Source organism: Equus caballus, chromosome 3 (assembly GCF_041296265.1).
Source record: "Equus caballus isolate H_3958 breed thoroughbred chromosome 3, TB-T2T, whole genome shotgun sequence".
NCBI lineage: Eukaryota > Metazoa > Chordata > Mammalia > Perissodactyla > Equidae > Equus > Equus caballus.
Window position 1 is genome coordinate 64324644 of NC_091686.1, and position 15948 is coordinate 64340591.

Below are 15948 nucleotides of genomic sequence, written 5' to 3' on the forward strand. Positions count from 1 at the left end.
AGGGCAAACTGTAGTCAGGAGAGTGTCTAAGCCAGTGATTCTTAAACTTTTTTCAGGTCATCAGACCTTGCTTCAGAAAAATGCACACAGGCACACAAAAAATTCAGCCTGCGCTTTTAGGGTCTTCAAGGATTCTCTGATTAAAAGAAAGGGGAAGAGAGAAGAAAAGCTCCTGAGGACAATGTCTCAGTTAAAAGGGACCCCTGGGCCACACTTTCAGAACGGCCAGTATAGAGGTAAGTTTGTTCAACTATTTTGGAGGACTAAGGAAAACAGTGCAGAAAAAGGATTCAACTTAACTTTTTACATTTTACAGAGAGTAGAACTTAAAAAAAAAAAAAAAGGAAGCAAAGTATGTATGCATAATTTTTAAACAATCACATGTTCCTCCTAAAGTGGCCACAGTACATGTTCTGTCACTGTAAACGTTCTGACAGCCTCTAGATAACTGACCACCTCTAAGTGGAAACCGCAGAGGACTGCTGCCTTAGATAAGGCACGTGTTAAAACATTTGACCTCCAAAATCCCTTCAAAATGCAATGCTCTAAGATTATAAAAAGGGTGGCCTGGCATATGGTTTCTGCAGATGGGCCAGTAATTAACCTCCATACCTCTTAACAGTCTAAACCAAGAGAAGGAAGACAATCTGTGTATCCCCTATACAACATTCAGGAAAATAATAATAATAATAATCGATTGAGCAGCTCGATTTATTGGGTGCTTACTCTGATCCAAGCTCTGTTCTAAGCCTTACACAACTATTCTCATTCATTTGTGCCAAGAATCCTAAAGATGGGTACTATTATTATTCCTCGTTTACAATTACAATTCGAGACTCAGAAAACTTGGTAAACTTATCCAAGGACACACATATGGTAAGGAGTGGCCCAGCAGCTATGTGCATGAGCTCTAAAGGCAGAGAAATATGGATTTGAACCCCACTTCCACTGTTACTAGCTTATAACCCTGGAAACAGCTGGTAAGTGTCATTTATCTTTATGAAAAGTGAAGTGTCTCTTGTCGGGAGAACATAACTGAGTTTGTTATAAACTAAGGAGAGAAAAGGGGAAACTAAGTCAAATGCTGAAAGGAAAAGAATACGCATTTAAGCGGGAAAAATATCAATTTTTCTTTCTGCCTAAGGAATCCTTTACTCCCTCCTAGTTTTTAGATGTTACCACCACACAATTTAGCAACATTTACTAGGCCCCCACTCTTTGTCAAAGAGTATGCTGAAGATAGAAAGATAAGTAAGATACCAACCTTGCCCTCAAGGAGCTTACCACCTGGTCACTTAAGTATAACACCACAAGTGCCACCCAACTACATGAACAAGGTGCTCCCAGGGCACAGAGAAGAAGTGATTGATTTTGACAGGGAACACTTCACAAAGAAGGTGCTATTTAAACTCAGTCTTAAAGGATGAAGAGTTTTGAAGGACAAAGAGGGTCTTCTAGACAGAGAACGTAGCATGAGGTCACGTAAGAACAAGGTGGATCAGGTGATGATGAAGGTCAACCATCTGTACATCTTAGTTGGAGAAATGTGTATTCAGATTCTTCTCTCATTTTTTAATTGAATTACTTATCTTTTTATTATTGAGATATAAGAGGGTTTGTTTTTGGTGAGGAAGACTAGCCCTAAGCTAACATCTGTTACCAATCTTCCTATTTTTGCTTGAGGAAGACTGGCCCTGAGCTAACATCTGCGCCAATTTTCCTCTACTTTGTATTGGCTCATTGCCAGAGCACAGCTTGATGAGTGGTGTAGGTCCACGCCAGGGATCCCGCAAACCGGGGCCACCGAAGCAGAGTGTGCCAAACTTAATCACTACGCCAGGGGGCTGGCCCCCTAGATGAATTCTTTTCAAATTTTTAAAAATTTTTTATTGAAGTATAATTGACATACAATATTATATTAGTTTCAGGAGTACAACATAATGACAGGATATTTGTATACGTTGTGAAATGATCACCACAGTAAGTCTAGTTACCACTTTTTTTTTCTTGTGATGGGAATGTTTACAATTTACTTTCTTAGCATCTTTCAAATGTGCAATACAACTATTATTGACTAGTCATTATGATGCCCATTACATCCCATGACTTATTTATTTTATAACTGGAAGTTTGTATCTTTTGATACCTTTCACCCATTTCACCCACTCCCTCAACCCCCTTCCCCTCTGGCAACCACCAATCTGTTCTATGTATCTACGAGTTTTGTTTTGTTCATTTGTTTTATTTTTTAGATTTCACATATAAGTGAAATCATACAGTATTTGTCTTTCTCTGTCTGACTTATTTCACTTACATAATACCCTCTAGGTCCATCCATGTTGTCACAAATGGCAAGCTTTCATCTTTTTTTTAATGTCTGAGCAATACTCCATTGTATATACATGTACCACATCTTCTTTATCCACTCATTTATCAATGGACACTTAGGTTGTTGCCATATCTTGGCTATTGTAAATAATGTTGCAATGAACACAGGGGTGCATATATCTTTTTGCATTAGTGTTTTCATTTTCTTTGGATAAATATCCAGAGGTGAAACTGCTGAATCATACAGTAGCTCTAGTTTTAACTTTCTGAGGACCCTCCATACTGTTTTCCATAGTGGCACCAATTCACATTCCCACCAACAGTGCACGAGGGTTCCCTTTTCTCCACATCCTTGCCAATATTTGTTATTTCTTGTCCTTTTGATAATAGCAATTCTGACAGATATGAGGTGCTATCTCATTATGGTTTTAATTTGCATTTCCCTGATGATTAGTCATTTTCACCATCTTTTCACATCCCTGTTGGCCATCTGTATGCCTTCTTTGGGAAAATGTCTATTCAGATCCTCTGCCCATTTTTTAATTGGATTTTTTTTTTCTATTGAGTTGTATGATTTCTTTATATATTTTAGATATTAATCCCTTATCAGATATATGATTTGCAAATATCTTCTCCCATTCAGTAGGCTGCATTTTTATTTTGTTGATCATTTCCTCCACTGTGCAGAAGCTTTTTAGTTTGAAGTAGTCCCATTTGTTTATTTTGGCTTTTGTTGTCATTTTCTTTCGAGTCATAAAAATATCACCAAGAGTGATGCCAAAGAGCTTGCTGCCTACGTTTTCTTCTAGGAGTTTTATGGTTTCAGATCTTACATTCAAGTCTTTAACCCATTTTGAGTTATGTTTTGTGTATGGTTTAAGATAGTGGTCCTGATTTCATTCTTTTGCATATGGCTGTCCAGTGTTCCCAGCACCATTTATTGAAGAGACTGTCTTTTCCCCACTATATATTCTTGCTTCCTTTGTCATAAATTAGTTGGCTGTACATGGGTTTATTTCTGGGCGCTCTATTAGGTTCCAGGTGTCTGTTTTTAGGCCAATACTATACCGTTTTGATTTACTATCGCTCTGTAATATAGTTTCATATCAGGAAGTGTGATACCTCCAGTTTTGTTCCTCTTTCTCAAGATTGCTTTGGCTATTTGGGATCTTTTGTGGTTCCACACAAATTTCAGGCTTGTTTGTTCTAATTTTGTGAAAAATGCCATTGGAATTTTGATAGCGATTGCGGTGAATATGTAGACTCATTTGGGTAATATGGACATTTTAACAGTATTAATTCTTCCAATCCATGATCACAAAATATTTTTCCATTATTTGTATTTCCTCCAATTTCTTTCATCAACGTCTTATAGTTTTCAGTATACAGGTCTTTCGCTCCTTGGTTAAATTTATTCCTAGGTATTTTATTCTTTTTGATGCAATTATAAATTGAACTGCTTTCTTAATTTCTCTTTCTGATAGTTGGCTGTTAGTGTATAAAAACACAACAGATTTTTGTACATTGAACATTTGTACCTTAGAACTAATAAACAAATTCAGTAAAGTTGTAACAGTTTTTGGTGGAGTCTTGAGGGTTTTCTTTATGTAAAATCATGTCATGTGCCAAATGTGCTAATTTTACTTCCTTCTTTCCAATTTAGATGCCTTTCTGCCTAATTGCTCTGGCTAGGACTTCCACTACTACGTTGAATAAATGTGACAAGAGTGGGCATCCTTGTCTTGTTTCTGATCTTAGAGGAAAAGCTTTCAGCTTTTTGCCATTGAGTATGTTAGCTGTGGGCTTCTCATATATGGTCTTTATTATGCTGAGGTACATTCCATCTATACTCCCTTTGTTGAGAGTTTTTTTTATCATAAATGGATGTTGAAAAGAGTTCTTTATATATTCTAGATACAAGTCTCTTATCAGATATACGACTTGCAGATATTTTCTGCCATTCAGTCAGTGGCCTTTTCACTCTATTGATAGTGTCCTTTGATGTACCAAAGTCTTAAGTTCTGATGAAATCCAATTTCTCTCTTTTGTTGCCTGTGCTTTTAGTGTCAGCATGTAACCTTTTGAGACTACTTTTACTCAGGTTACAGGATGCAACCTTCGGAGAGTCATCTAAGTTGTTGTATCTAGCAATAGTTCACACCCTTTTATCACTGAGTAGTATTCCATTGTATGGCTGTACCAGAGGTTTTTTTTTTTTTTTTTTTTTTTTTGAATTCATTCACACACAGGACAACTGGGCTTTTTCCAGCTTTTGGTGATTATCAACACAGTTCCTATAAACATCAGTATTCAGATATTTGTGTGAACAGAAACTTTGATATCACTTTAAATGTTTCAACTCTATGGGGTAAAACGCTGGAGTAGAACTGCTGGGTCATACAGTAAATGTATGTTTAGCATTATAATATACTACCAAACTGTTTTCTAGAATGGCTGTGCTATTTTGTATTCCTACCAGCAATGTATGAGAGTTTCTCTGTGATCTTGCCAGTATTTCCTTAAGTGAACTGTCTGCATAGCACCTCCTCCTCTCCTTCTGGGATGCCAATGATATGAGGTTAGATCTTCATTATTGTCCCATAGGACCCTAAAGCCTTTCTCTTTTTTTCCAATCTTTTGTCTCTGTTCTTCAGACTGAATCATTTCTATGATCTGTCTTCAAGTTCTCTGACTCTTTCCTCTTCATCTCCAGTAATTTCATCTCCAGGAGTTCATAAAAAGTTTTTATGAGGTCTCTTTCCCAAGTTTCCGCTTCGCCTTGATGTCCCCCATACTTTTTCATTCCCTGGGGCTCTCCTTTCGAGCACTCTGCCCAGAAAGCTGGGGCTTTATTTACCCCATTTTGCTACTTACTTTCTGCAACTATTCCTGCAGTCAAGGACAGAGAGAGAAAAAAAAAACAAAGGCAGCATGCCCCACCCTCTTGTGACCACAGATCCTCTAATGGGAAAGGCAGGCTCCCCTTCCTCAACGTTTTAGACATCTGTGTCCTCCTCTGCACCCACTGCCACTGCGAGGAGCCATGATCTCTCTTTCTCAAGCCTGAAATAGAGGCCTTCTCCTGGAGCACTCCCTGCCTGCACTGACGTCCACTTCCTGGTTTCAGGCTATGTTGAGACCAGGCCATGTGACAACAGGGGGAAAATGGCAAACTCACTGTCAGTGGGGTGGCACTTCAAATTAGGTCTTCCCTAATTTGCCTGCTACTTTTCACTTTTCAGAGTCTTCAAATAGCTACTTCGTACACTCTGTCCAGGTTTTATAATAGCTGCATTCAGTGGGAGAGACAGGGTGTCACGTGATTACACCATCTTACCTGGAACTGGAACTGTGTTACATAATTATACTTTAGGGTTGACAAACTTTTTCTGTAAAGAACCAGATAGTAAATACTTCAGACTTTGAGGACCACATATGATGTCTACCATGCATATTCTTTTTTTTTTTAATACAACCCTTTAAAAGGCCATTCTAAGCTCACAGGTAGTATAAAAACAGACCACAGAGCCACTGTTTGCCAACTCCTCTATTAGAATACATTATTTGTCTCCAAACATATGAAAATTCACGCAAAGATAAGCTGTAGTATGAGTTATGCTTTACATCACTTTAACAAATTAATACCTTTAGCAAAACCTAAATGGGGGAAGAAGGGTGCTCTTAAGCAGAAGGAGCTTTCATCATTGCTTATGATAAAGATGTCTGGAAAATGCTTAATTTTGTGTTTGTATTTAATATATTTAATCACTTATAACAAGGTCTAAAAGATATTTTACTGTTTACTATAAATACTATATTAGTGCATTTTATTATTTATTTAGAAGTAACACTAATGAAACTCATAAGGAATTATCTTTCAGATCCATTCAATTTCTTCTCCCAGCATTTGGATAAAGACAGAAGTCAGTAAAAGTATCATACTTATCACCGGTTTTTGAAATAAAGCTAACAAAAGAAAGCTGTGTGTGCAGCACACTGACAACTACTTGTTAACAAATGGATTAGAAATCAAAGGAAAGCAAGTCAGCTTACCTCCCTTTTACATGTTATGTCACATTTGTATTTTTTATCATGCGTTATTCTATTGATTAAAGAGCACTGCCTTATCGAGTTAATACAACGAGCTAAAGAGAAAAGTTAGCTGTTTATCTCAAATGGTATGGTTTTTTGTATGCTATTACTTATATCTGATATAAGAGGATAGTCACACTTTCAATTCCCAAAAGTTCTAGGAAATTATCATCTGATTTCATGATGGCATAGGTAATAAAACTGGAAATGATAATAAATTATTTCTTGTTCTAACATTCTTATGGGTAAGAACACTGATAAAAATCCATCCAAAGGATGTAACCTAAAATACTACAAGGTTATTCACCTCAGTTAAATATACATCTCTCACAATAAAGCATTGAGCAAAATGATGGCACATATTGGGTTCTGGATAAATATTAGTTTTTCCTCTTTCATAGCCCCATACTCTTGAAGATCTAAGATCTATTGCCAATCTACTTCCTTTATTTTTAACGAGAATTAACAAGTACAGAATCTGACTTTTACATTTGACAGTTTATTTTCCTTTCTTCATAATTCCCTTATCTATGACAGCACACTGTAGTATACCAAAAATAATGCAACAAAAGAAAAGTTAATCATCAACTGGAAGGAATGAAGGAAAAGGAGGAAGGGAAGTGGCAGTGAGCCATGAAGCCAACCGGCTGCTGCCTTTTATCCAACTATTGTTTATATCTAATGGATCTAAGTAGTATTCCTTGCTTGCTACTTTTTAACTTTTGGACCTAGGTGCTTCCAAATAAGCTTTCAATTTCCATGTACTATAATAGCCATACCTTGTTGTTTAACAGAACTCCAACACATGCACTTTTTCTGTTCTAACACATTCACCAGAACCGAAAGCTCTGGTTTCAACATATATTTTACTACATTTATACTCCCTGGGCCTGAACTTGTTTATTTTTGTTACAGTACACTTCATCTTTTATCAGCTGCCAGTCTGACAATATTCTTACCACAAAACAATTCACCATTACACAAGCAAAACACAGCGATAACACGCCTATGAATGGACCATGTCTACAACTTTAAAAAGAAGGGGAAAAAAGAACATCAAAGACACTGCCTTTCTATTAAGTATATCAAAGATCCAAGTATATTTGAAACCCAGACATGAAACACTAGTTAAATCAGGTCTTGGCATGATTTGGTATAAACATAAATCTGAGCTGTCCTAATCTCTGTTCTTTCTTTTTAGCAAATGAGTTTAGATTTGATTTGCCAACACCATTATTAATTAGAAGTCCTCAAAATCTAGACTTTTACATGATCGTAAAAGGGCTACAGTTGTACTTCCTTTAATGCTATGATAACTGCTGATGCCAAAGCTAGGTTATTATATAATGTATTTTTTTTTTTTTAAGATTTTATTTTTTCCTTTTTCTCCCCAAAGCCCCCCCGGTACATAGTTGTATATTCTTCGTTGTGGGTCCTTCTAGTTGTGGCATGTGAGACGCTGCCTCAGCGTGGTCTGATGAGCAGTGCCATGTCTGCGCCCAGGATTCGAACCAACGAAACACTGAGCCGCCTGCAGCGGAGCGCGCGAACTTAACCACTCGGCCACGGGGCCAGCCCCTATATAATGTATTTTTAAAAGATGTTCTTCAAAATTTCAACCATATATAGTGAAGCTTTTAGAAATCTTCCTCATTCCAAATTGCTCAAGACTCTATGTTCTAATTGTATATTAATAAATTAAAATAATAAAAATAGTAATGGTTTCTAAACTAAAACAGAACAAATGGCACATATATTTTAAAAGTACATAGTTTCTCCAGAATGCTTTACTCTCTTTTATTTACCTAACTTGATGTTATAGTATACTAGTGGGAACCTGTCCTGTGATATAAGAAAATAAACAGGAAGAGTAGCACTCCACTCATAGGAAGAACAGATGTTTCATAAGAAACTTACTGATTCTACGAATTTGGAATTAGTAATAATTCAGAGACTGTCAAATACATTTAAAAAGTTTTATGACACAAAGAGTGAATAATATAAATAAGACTACAAGAAAACGTTTAAACATCCTTAGAGAACAAACTCTTATGTTAAGAACATTTTTAATATAAACAATTGATTTGTTAATTATATAGCATTATTAACTCAGGCAGCATCTACCAAGCAACATTTTCTGATTAACCAGACTAGGTAATCAAAATTAGTTAAGTTGCACATCATTGAAAAACTATTCTGTGGGATTCACTTCCCACTAATTCATACTAATTTTCCTATAAATTCAATTATATTTTTCATGTCTTTCCAACATGTAGGTGGACAACCAAGGAGGGAGGGAAGAGCAGAAAAGAGGAAAAGAAATTTAAAAACAGAAAAAAGAGAGAAAGAAGGGGAGAAAGAGAACCAAAATGAAAAACTTCAGAGAGCTACTAAAATTTAAAAAAGGGAAGGAGAAAGACGGAAGAAGAAAGGGAAAGGGGAGCTTGAAAACAACTATCGAAAACAAACAAGCTACAAATTATAACAATTATTTTTAAATCACGTCCAATAATTCTCAACAAAGTACCAGAAATGAACAACTCTCTCTCCAGAGATTGAGAGAGACTGTAAAACCACCATGAACGTTCAAATAGGAAGGAAAATACTGTAAAGCTCCTCAAAGGCCTTCTTCTTCTTCTTCTTGAACTAAGCCTTATCTAATCTCCTCCTGCCTCGAGGGTGAGACCTGGCTGCCAGAGTTCTGGGAGCCAAATCAGGGAAGCGGGGAGGGGTGGAGGAAAGGGTTTCTCAGCATTCAGTATACATATATTCATTTAATCTCCCTGTTTCCAATTTTCTCAACTCCGGATCTCCTCCAGTTTAGAGACCTTCTGTTTTAACATTTCCAGCCATCTGCCAGCATAGGAAAGGGCCATTACCCAGTGTCGTGAAGGATATAAAAATCTTCAATAGTTTTCAACTAATCTTCCCTATTTCAGAGGGCCATGCCCACACATACCACTAACACCCAGTTCCAGCGATATCTAGAGCTAGATTCTGAGCCATTTTAAAGATCCTGAAATTTAGATCATATTAATTTTTTGGCTTTCTCTACTGCTGATAGAATTTGGCATTTTCTAATTGGTTACCACTGTGGTGTTCCATGCACTATCTTTACCTGGAAGCCTCAGAAGATGTTATTTCCAGGTGTTCATGGAAAATTTAGAAAAAGAATGTTAATCTTACACTATAGGCCACAATGAAAGCCTCAAGAAATTTTTAAAAAGTAGAAGCCACAAACGATGCATTCTTCAATCGTAATGCGGTCAAACGAGAACATAACAAAAATTTAAAGAAGTCAAAAAAGGTTTCAAATTTTAAAATACTCTCCCAAAAAAGAATAAAAAGTACCATGACAAGTTATTTAGAAAATAATGACAAGAAAACTAAATATCAAAACATGTAATTAGAGGGGCTGGCCAGGTGGCATAGTGGTTAAGTTCGCGTGCTCCACTTTGGTGGTCCAGGGTTTGCTGGTTCAGATCCTGGGCGCAGATCTACACACTGCTTGTCAAGCCATGTGGTGGTGGCATCCCACAAAGAACTGGAAGGACTTACAACTAGCATATACAACTATGTACTGGGGCTTTGGGGAGAGAAAAAGAAAAAGACAAAGATTGGCAACAGATGTTAGCTCAGGGCCAACTTTCCTCACCAAAAAGCATACCTTAAAACAAACAAACAAATGTAATTAGAGGCAAATTCACAGATTTGAACTCATTATTTAAAAAAATAATGAAAACTCACAAACCTCATATAAAACTCAGAAAATTAGAAAAACCAACAGCAAAGCAAATCTCAGGATAATAGGATAAAGAAAAAGAGCAAATCAATAAATTATAAATGGAAAAAAGTAGCAATAAATCAATTCTAAAAGCTATACTAAAAAATAAAAGTACTTTAAAAAGCATATACAGGACAATGCCCTATTCTTAGGCTATGCATACAAAAATATTTAGGAGTGAAGTGTTATGATGTCTGCAACTTAAGTTGTTCAGAAAATGAAGATTATCTATTAGTTTCTCTAAGCAAACTTCTTTTACTAATTTTTCTAAGCAAATGTAACAAAATTGGTGAATCTAAGTGATGAGTATATAGGTGTTCATTGTACTATTCTTTCAAGTTTTCCATTCATTTAAAATTTTTCAAAACAAAAACTGAGGAGAAAGGTAGACATTGAGGGTTTTTACAAATAAGAGCTTAACTAGAGGTAAGGCTTTATAAAGCAATAAATTCTAAGAAAATATGTGGTATTTCATTACTTTCTTCTCTAAAATGTTACAAATATGGTGTAACTTCCCTTTATATTTTCGTTTCAAAAGCCCTATGAACTCAAGGAATCCCCTATGTTTTAAGATGAAACATCAGGATTCCTGATTTTATGGTTTTTCAGAAAATATACTGAAAGTCATTTTAAAAAGCCTCATTTGTATGTGCATGTATACTTGGAAAGAATTACTTGAAGTGAAAAATTAAAACAGAAAAAGTTGATTGGAAATACAGCAGGTTGTCACTAAACATTCTTTTGAAAGCCACTTTTTATAAAGTGTGAAAAATTCTACCAAGTTGCTGTGCTGACAGCAAAGCACTTATAAAAGGGCCAAAACTACAAAAAAGATCTGAAACTAAGTAGATTTCATAGTACCCTGCACTCTTTAAAAGGTCCAGTGTGCATTATAATGCAAATCTATGTTTTTATCCTCAAACTTTATCTAACTTTATCAATCCCAAAAGATTTTTCAGCTAGAAATGATTTGAAAATCAAAGTCTAAAACCCATGAAAACTCTAGATAGTACTTCTACATATGTGAGATTCTACTGAACTGGATTCAGACATAAAAGTTGGCTAGTTCCTACTTGAAAACATATACGCAGAAACATGGGTCTGGTTTTATAGGCTCTTTTAAGAGTATACATAATAGGTCACGAGAGTCATGTAATTTATTATGGTATTAAATATTATGAAGGTTAAAGACACCAAATAAGCACATTCCAAATTTCTCTTTAAACTACAGTTCATGCTTCGCTTCTTGATAAATGCTTCCTACAAGCCTTAATTGCCATATTTCACAGCTATAGTAATGTTTTCCTAGTGAAAAGTTCCAGCCCTTCATCTCCACCATTCTCGGCAAATGAAACCTAACTACAACGCTATCACATTTATTTGTGTTTGAAATATGTGAGGGAGTCAACAACAAAAGCAAAAGGAGAAAGAGAGAGAACATTTTAGTTTTTGACAAATATAAAGGTATTATGTGTGCCTCTCTAAAATGGGAAAGTCCATATTAACAGAAAATTAGAACTTGTACCTTATAATAAAGGACAAGTTAAGAAAAACAATCAACAATGCAACTGGCTTACAACTACACTTATAAGTGTTTTGGACAAGAAGACTGGAGGCCAAGTATCCTAAATCACACAAGGAATCTCTCAGTGAGAAAAAACAAAGCGTGTTCTAAGAGCCTCAAGCTAACATAAAATGGATTTGTGGAATGTTATAAAATAGTAACAGGCACCCTTCAAAAATTACTTCAAAGTCTTTATTCTGGCAGGTTTATGCTACAATATCTGGACATAGTTTAATTTTCTCGTGTAATGTCAAAACATACACCTAGCCAAGCATTCCTATAATGAATAGAGGATAGGATTCTTAATTCTGACTCTCATTTTGTGCAATTCCAGGAATTAAAAATTTCACTTTCAATATTACTCCATAAGAATTGCTTGAAAAGTTTAGTGTAAATCACAGTTTTATAAAATAAAACATTGATTCACTGTATATTATATATAATAATGTATTTGAATAATTTCTAACTGATCTTCAATTGGCAGTAGCTTTGTTTATTCATACAATTGTACATTCACTTATTCAACAATTATTTATTGAGCGCCCTCTATTTGCCAGGCACTATTCTAGGAATTGGGGATACAGCAATAAACAAAATGAACAAAATTTCCTGTCTTTTGTTTTCTTATTCATTTAGGTTTCTTGATTCCTCCTCAGCTGTAGCAAAACCTTAATTGTCTCCCAAATCCATCCCCTCTTCTTTTAAATAATTAAAGTTTCAGTTGGGCACATGGCCATCCAACCAGACACTACATAGCACAGACCTTCAGCTACCTTTAGCTTTAGTTACTAAGCCATGTGACTAAACTCAGGACCCCGGGATGAGGGCAGAAGTGATGAAGGCAATGGTTCACATGCATGAATGAAAGCTGCTTGTTCTCCACCTCCTCTTGCCGCCTTTACACAGGCTACAAGTCAGACATGCTATCAGCAAGATTCAACCACACAGAATAAAAGAACCTAGGAGATGGTGAAAAAACAAAAGGGAAAGAAGCTTGATCCCTGGATAACCCTGTGGAGCAGAACAGCCCTGAGATGCCCACCAGCTCAAAGTTGGGAGAAAAACAACTTTCTATCATGGTTAAGTCACTGTTATTTGGTCCCTTTAAAACAGCTGAGCCAATATAGATGTGTAATAGACCATTCATCATCTTATATATTATTTAAAAAAATGAATAATGACCCTTAATTTACCTGGAGTATATCTGCAAACTCCTCCTAGAAGCAAGCCTTGACCTACTCCATCCCATGATTACATCAATCATTGATTCTTTTCTGCAACTTTCTTATGTCTTACATATAATTCTATTATTACAGTTATCACACTTTTCCATAATTTATTTCCATATCTATCTCCTCTATTAGATATGCCTTTCTTAAGAAAAAAGGTCTTATTCTTTTTTTGTATTACATTGTGCCTGGCACAGAGTCAGTACTTAATAACCATTTGTTAAATAGAACTTACACTTAAAGTTGGTTGGTTTTTGTTTTGCTTTTTCCTTTTTCGGCTAGATTATAAATGAGCTAATGATAATTTTTCCTATTCAGAGAATAAAGTCTAAGAAAAGTCAATAAATGAGGATAACTTTTAAAATATAAAGGATACAGCGAAAATCTCTAATCGCAGGTCAGAAAAATCAGTCCTAAACACTGGATGAAAAGGCTTTATTTTCGGTAGTCAGCAGATGCCAGGCCATCTCAGTGTCTGTGAACACTTCAATTTTACAAGCAGTCACCCTCAAGGACCATGGCTCTTGTCAATTCCACTAGTAGGCACTAGTAAACAGAGCAAGTCATGGTAAGAGGTGAGTCAGATGGAGTCCACAGTAAAAAGAGCCACAGGAGGCCACACAGAAAAAAAGAGAGTGGTGGAGAATCAGGGCAGGCCTAGGAATGTGAGAAGAAAAGGAACAAGAACGGGGGGACAGATGGGGAAACGCAGAATCTTAAGACGCAGAACAGAAGGAGATCGTAACCAAAGGAGAAAACAATTGTAACATTCACCTTGGAATTCTTAAGCTGCTGGAAATGCACATGCCCTTACACACACACACACACATACACACACACACCAGTAATACACCACCTAACAAACTGATGAAAATGACTACATCTGATAATATCTAATGCTAGTATGTGAGGCACTATAACACACAAGCGGATTAATTATTAATTAGTGCAAACATTTTAAAGAGTAATTTGGCAATATTTACAATAAAATTTTCAACATACATATATTTTATTTCTGGAAACTTACTTTATGAATATACTCGGAAAAAACTGGCAATATATACTCATAAGAGTGTCATTAAAGTATCATTTGTAAAGCATAAAACTAGACATGAATTAAATGACCATCAATAGGGAACTGATGATGGAACATGTACACGATGGAATACAACTCTATGCAGCCATTGACAAGAACGTGGCAGATCTCTGCTTCTCTGAAGACATCCACGCTATGTTAAGTGGAAAAGAAAGGTAAAGAACAGTATATGTGGCATAATATCTTGCACATAAATTTTCATAATGATGTTTATGTTTATGCCTTAACATTTCTGGAAGGATAAAATAAAACTATTAATAGTAGTCCCATGACAAAACAATTTCAAGGAGAGGAGCTTTAGTGTTTCCCTAAGTATTTTTGTCAACTGCTTAAATTTAACCAAGTGCATATATTAATTTGAAAATTTTTAAATGTCAACAGTTATCTGAGCAGTATTATATTGTTTTCTACATTATAAATTCAGAAAAATTGTTTTTAAATTATTTAATTACTATCTGAAAATAAACTGCTATTTAGAATTTATACAGTGGACAGGTACATATTATGTCTCAACTTCATTTTTTGATTTTCTGAGACTCTGCCTTAGCTTCATTTCTATTTCATAGAAAGAGTCACAATTAAAATGAAAAAAAAAGTCAGGGGCTGGCCTCATGGCCTTGTGTTTAAGTTCAGCACTCTCCACTTTAGTGGCCCAGGTTTGTGGGTTCGGATCCAGGGCACAGACCTACACCACTCAGCCAGGCTATGGCAGTGACCCATACATAAAATAAAGGAAGACTGGCACAGAAGTTAGCTCAGGGTTAATCTTTCTCAAGCAAAGAAAAGAGGAAGATTGGCAACAATGTTAGCTCAGGGCTACTCTTCCTCAGCAAAAAAAAAAGTTAGGGTCCACTTGAAGAAATATGTCTTTTCTCTCCTATAAACCTTGATTTTTAATTTTATGCTTTAAGGTCTTTCTCTTAAATCTGATCACTTAGCAACTTATTTTTATCCCAACCAACTTATTCTTCATGCCGAGAGAAAATAAATGGTGTCTACATAACAGCAATATAACTGATTGAAAAATAAAATACTTGAATAATAATCTGTTTTCTACATGATGTTCAACATACCATCCAAATGACATTTTCACTGATATGAGCAATTGATCTGATAGCATGTAGACATAATCAATCTCATAAAAATGTAAATTATAGGTGCAAATGGCAGGAAAGATTAAGAACGAAACTAATTTACCTGCAAGTACCACTGACAAATGTTAGCTACTGGCTAGGTATAAGAGCATTAGTACAGTTCTGATACACAAAGGCATTATGTGGCTGAGTTCCAATACCCAAGATGCTAAACCTCAAGTGAGATAATTAAGAAAGATCATTCAACTTATCACTTTGATACAGAAGGAAAACCAGCTTAAACTACTCGAGATCAATTTCACCTTACATCAATACTAGAACTGGATCTTGATGCAATATGGCAGTACAGACTCTGCAGAATCATAATAAGGGACATCGAGATGATTTAACGAAAATAAGACTCTCCTGTACAGGCAAATGGAAACACAAAATTAACACCTCTCACGCTTCCAAAAACTATTTTCCTAGATTAGGGGTCAGCAAACCTTTTCTCTAAAGAACGAGACAGTAAATATTTTAGGCATTTTGGGCCATATATGATCTCTGCAGCAAATTCTTTGTTTTGTTTTTCACAACCATTTAAAACTTTATTCTTAGCTCACAGACTGCATAAAAACAGGCCACAACTGGATTTGGCCCGGGGGCTGGAGTTTGTTGACCCTGCTCTAGCCACCCGCCTTTTATCCAAAATGAGGAGGACCCCTAACAGGCACGTAATCCTGTCAGTGCCCTTTCGTAAGCACACTCATTCTACATCCAAT

At 35.8% G+C, this 15948-nt stretch overlaps 1 protein-coding gene across 5 annotated transcripts in view; it reads right to left on the reverse strand.

The window, feature by feature from the left end:
* Positions 1–15948, reverse strand: part of MRPL1 (mitochondrial ribosomal protein L1) — a 59269-nt gene that overhangs the window by 4166 nt on the left and 39155 nt on the right. The window lies entirely within an intron of this gene.